At 38.1% G+C, this 5,559-nt stretch overlaps 1 long non-coding RNA gene across 1 annotated transcript; it reads left to right on the forward strand.

Moving 5' to 3' along the window:
• Positions 1 to 4,037: 4,037 nt before the first annotated feature.
• Positions 4,038 to 5,026, forward strand: LOC118560175. Its single transcript, XR_004929141.1, has 2 exons — positions 4,038 to 4,406; positions 4,497 to 5,026. It is a non-coding gene; the product is annotated as an uncharacterized LOC118560175 (long non-coding RNA).
• Positions 5,027 to 5,559: the final 533 nt, after the last annotated feature.

The raw sequence follows: 5,559 nt of genomic DNA on the forward strand, positions 1-5,559 counted from the left end.
GGAAAATAGGGAGTACCAGTGTAGCGGCTGGTGGCTTCACAGCGACCTGTATTATATACGGCCAATCAGCACCCAGTGAATAAATAGAGATCAGTGGTTTCCCCATCAGATATGGCTTGACGTCACACCTGTACGGAAAAGTGGGTATAGAAAATCGATGAAGGATGGGATGTTAAATTTTTAAAAAGTTTAATAAAATTGCTCCAAGTTTATCAGAAAAAACATAACTTGCTTTTAAATATGAAAATGTTTGATTACCAAAATGTTATTAAAGTATTGCGTGAAGTTAAATATTGTTGAAGGTAATCTTGGCTGCAGTACTGTCTGTCTGGTAGGTGTTTTAGGGTCGGAGTAAAATGAGTCCATAGATCCACAGACAGGAGGCTTTCTCAGCGGTTTCTAGTACGACTTGCTTCTACAGTGAAGCTTAACATCGCACTCCACTCCGTGTTAAAATAAAAAAAATAACTTAATTAAAGCTCTCTCAGAATCGCCATTAGTCTCCCTCAGTTAGAACCCGTTCTCCAGTCCATGTTGTAGCTGCAGTTTATTTTTATTTTTTTTTATCTTTTTGACGTAGTTTCCTTAATAATCTGTATGTATCTAAATCCTCATCATTTAAGTAGTGTCCTGGTGGGCAGCGACTCATCAGGTGGAGCTGCTGCTTATTGACTGACAGCCGATCTGACTGCAGCTCTGCCATTTTTTTTGTTCAGAAAAGCGCAGGTGGGTTTTATTTTTTTTACTTTTTCCAAATCGGACCCAGTCAAATGCAGAACATTGTTGCACATTCCAACCCGTCTTTAAAAAAAAGAAAGAAAAAAAAAAAGCGTGTTGTGCTGAATTAGCCTGAGCTAGCGCTTTACTCTTCGAGTTTAAATAAAACGTAACAGCGAATAATGAGGAGGTTCCTGGTCGGTCGCTGCGTTTATCAGCTAAGTTACTGGAAGGAGGGAATAAACGCTGACAGGTGACATGGCCACAGGTGAAAATAATTAATTAACTGCAGGAGCAGCAACAGACACGCTTACCGAGGGAAGTTGTTGTCAGCTGTTCAATCCGCTGAACTTTCTGACCTGCTGGTTCATAAATCCAAAGAAAACCTTTGACCTGAGCTAATAACCAGATATACACCAATTTTGTATGGAAATATATTTGTATTAATTTATTTTGGCAAGACAATTTTAAACTGCTAAAACAAAAATCCCTGATATCCATGACTTTGCCCCAAAAATTAAGAAATTTCCTGACTGTTCCTGAAAATCCATGATATTACAAAAATTCCATAAACTGTGGGAACCCTGCAAGCAACTGCTGCAAATTCTTATGTGAATAAGACCATATATCCTGTCTCACTGGACCCTTCTCTTGACTGATAAGTTGAGATGCTTGACAACAGAGATGGAAGATTAGAACTATTTATTGGAGTGGATATATAAATAAGTCTACATAAATGATTGAAAACGCAATTTTATATCTTTAATCACGATGGAAGGGGAAGAGATGTATAAAAGCAGTATGACACTTGTGGTCACAGTATTGGTACCTGCGCCACTCTGCCAGAGGCCTTGTAGTTATATCCGTACCACTTGAGTTAAGTGGATTATTTTCAAATTTGTAATGTGGGAAGTCAGGTCTGTATTCTAAGACATAACATGTAACATGCATGTTCTTGAAATTAACAGTGCGATGCATGTCTTAAATTCATAAAGTTGACTTCATGACCTCAATGAAAATGACTGTAGGTGTATGGGAGGGTTCAGGTGGTGGCAGAGATAACCCTGGCATCACTAGCATACATATACAACCACCCACCTTTCAGAGCCTTCAAACTGTCCTCATCCATTTCAGCAAAAACTGCAGGCTCCGTCCCTGGCCGCTGAGACTCCGCCTGAGGGATGGCGTCTCCTCCTCCTCACTGATGTGTACCACCTATGCAGAAAACATCAACCTAATTACCTTATACAAAAAGGGCAGCTACACTCCTAATCATACACACGCCAAAACACAATTTTCATGGTGTGAGAGTGTGAAGAAATCAACAGAGTTCATACACTCTTGCATAGTAACTAATTTTCACAAAAATGCAGTTCTGCTACATCTTACCCTGAGCACCAAGGACATTGGTTTGTAGGTTGGGTTTGGACTTTGGTACTGTTCAATTGAAGCACAAAGTGTGCCAGTGCATGCATTTTAGCACAAATAGGCTATAATCCACCACTGTAAACTCTGTAAAATTATCTGTGGAACACTGCTCATTATTTGATGAAATCAGTTACATTTTTAAACGTACCATTTTTCGTTTTTTTGGGTGGATCAAAAATATCACAACATGTGTCGTCGGAATCAGACTGATATCTAGCAGGAGCAGAACTGAGTGGTCTTGTTGGTTGCCGTTTGAGGTCCCTCTTCAGCTGTTCGCCCATCTTGGCCGTCTGTGAACCAGACTGACAACGTACATCTTGTTTAAGAGAATGATAAACTTTGACTTATGTCCACACCACCACTTTAAGTAACTGCAGAGACTCGTTTTTTAATAGCTTGTGCAAGTGCATTTCTATATATTGCGACACACTTTCCAAGAATCCACCTCCATCCATCCATCACATTGACAATATTTGTAACAGGAGACTGAATCTTAACTTAACATGCCTGGCACTCCAAAATAGCTAACTTGATTTGTTTCAGTCTTTTGAGTAATATTTATCATTTCAAATAAATATTTGCTGGCTAAATCTGCTAAATGCTTGAGCACCCAGCTTGGAAAAGTCTGGAAAAATTCACAATGTAACTCCCATGGCAAACATATTCTACGATGACACAGCATTATTTGTAAACTGGAAACACAATGTTCCATAACTGTTCAGTCATAAGTCAAGCTTACGGTCATTCCTTGATTCACCGCCCCCTTCTTCTGGCCAGACTGACCGAAGGAAGACCATATATCCTCCCCCTTGAGGTAAGCAACACACTTCTGGACTACTTCTTTGTAGTTTTCTGTAAAGAAGACACATAAAATACAAATTCAATGTGACCTTTTATTAATAAAAAATAAAATGTTCAAGTCAGGAATGCGCCCTTAGCAACACCCTTAGCAACTACACGTATCAACATAAAATAGAAAAAAACATGAAAAAAGTAAGAATTAAAAAGAGGCTAAAATGTTTAAAGTAAATTTCCATTTACTAGGTGGCATCATGACGATGGATAAGTGGTTTGAGGAACAATTTGGAGAGACTTCTACAAATATGAATTTTGATCTATCAAAATTATCTATTTATCAAATATTTATTGATTATTATCTCTTGTTTGGCAGCATTTTAGTGACTAAATTAATGACAATAAAATAAATTAAGACCTTACTGTTATCTATCAAAATGTGTGTCCTTATTTTTTTTATTTAGGCTATGTAAATATTTAGTTTAGTGCAGAAAGAAAATAACGGAATAAACAAAAAGAAAACGTTTTCTCGTGCTGAGAGATAAGCTAGGGTGATCAACAGTCCTGTTTTTTCCAGGATATGTCCTGTTTTCACGGCCTGTCTTGGCTGTTTTTTATAAAGTGATGAAAATGTCCTGGTTTTCAAAAAACTGCAGGGAAAGATCAGCTATACATCAAAATATAGATGGGCAAACAAGGAGGATGAGGAAGAAAAACAGGATAAAGAGGAAGAAAACTAAAGATAGAAATATATTTTGTTAGTTCGTTTTTGTAAGTTTGTGAGAGCTATTTTTGTTCAATTTGGAGGTATTTCTTTTAGTTATTTATTATTTATATATGTATTTCTCCTAATACAGAAAATACATTATTTCTATCATCATTTCATTCATTATTTTTGAAACCTGTCATAATAAAACATCTTGAGAAACCTCTGAGAAGCCTATCTGAATTTGCGTCTTGTAATAAATATAACAATTTTCTACCCATACATAGGAGGCATAGCCTACTTTAAATGTATTGAAATTAATAAGGCATCTTGAGTAAACTTCGAGTATCATTTGAGTATCTGTTTGCTGGGACCAGTGTCCTGTTTTTTGGTAATCAAAATATAGTCACCCTAGATAACCTATTTGTGTCTGGGAATTTTACAAATATTGTGTGGTAAAAAAAAAATTAAAAGAATGAGACAAAGTTTGAGAACGGTTCGTTGTTTTTATTTGAGCTTTCATGCACATGTAACCTGGTTGTATTTCATTTTTTTGTTATAATTACACAAAATGTTTTTATTTGGTTATTTGTATTGTTACTTACCTGACTGAAACATCTCTAGAAATTCTGTCACTGTTTTAACCGTGTTACTTTAAGAATGGAAGCTCCTCCTTTTCGGTTCTTCTTTTGTGGTATTGTCTTTAAATAGTTTGCACCCCTTAGTCCCTCCCCTTTTGTCATGTTGTCCTGCGGGAGAGGTGTGTGCTATTTATTTTTCTTCTGAATATATTCAGTTTATTTATAGATATATTAAGTTTATTTTTGTTATATACTTCTGTTTTATGTAGGACTTGGAGCGGGCAGCCTATAACACGGTTGTATGTTGTTCTCGTCAGGTATGTGGCATAAAGAAGGTTTATTTTCTTTATTGTTGTGAGACATGGTCCGCCCCTTTTGTCATGTTGTCCTGCGGGAGAGGACTTGGAGCGGGCAGCCTATAACACGGTTGTATGTTGTTCTCGTCAGGTACAATAAAGCAAGACACCGTCATTTTAAAGACAGACTGTGTCACGGCCTGATCACTTAAAAAACCAGCACAACGCAGAAAGGATCCGGTTACACTTGGTGCCGTTTGACCCGCTGTAACGTCGAATCTCCGCTGCTGGAGCTGCTGCTATGCTGCGCATTTCCCGCCTTTGAGGTCTGGCTCCGCCTGCTTCGCTGCACCGAGCGCCTTTGCCCTGCACTTTGACTGGCGTTGGTGTGCTGTATCCTGGCAACGAAGTAACTGTTTCGGTTGGTCTGTTTTGTGCACCTCGTTTTATACAAGGGAGGAAGGGAAATAAGTAAAAAAAAAAAAAAAAAAAAAAAAAGTTATGAAACCAGTCTGTTTGTTGCTCTTTGCCTGTGGATAAGACTGGTTGTTTTTTTTTTTTTTTCATTTTTTTGCTGACTGATACATGTGAGTTCTTGTGTGACTGTATTGTTTTTAGGCTCTTTGGGAATCTGCAGTCTCTTTATTTTTGACATCAAATTTTTTTTTGGTGCACTGTTCTTCATAGTGTTTATCTGTTATTTAATGAAATGTCTGACACTGAGGCACCTTTTAAGGGAGATGAAGTGGACAGGAAGGTCACTTTTAGTTTGGGGAGGGGCCAACATTACATGTCATTTGGAAGGGGTAGACCTATGCCTTCTAGTGCATATGAAAGTTCTGTTGATGAGTCTGTGATGAACCCTCCACCTGTACCTGCTGCTGCTTCTACACCCATTGGCAGGGCAGGGTCTGACGTTAGCCAACTTGTCTCTACTGAGGCGCTCAGTGGGGTGATTGCTGATTTGGCTAAACAGATTGGGGATGCTGTCACGACAAACCTCAGTAGACTAAGCTCACAAAGCCAATCACAGCCT

Source organism: Fundulus heteroclitus, unplaced genomic scaffold, assembly GCF_011125445.2.
Source record: "Fundulus heteroclitus isolate FHET01 unplaced genomic scaffold, MU-UCD_Fhet_4.1 scaffold_40, whole genome shotgun sequence".
NCBI classification, from domain to species: domain Eukaryota; kingdom Metazoa; phylum Chordata; class Actinopteri; order Cyprinodontiformes; family Fundulidae; genus Fundulus; species Fundulus heteroclitus.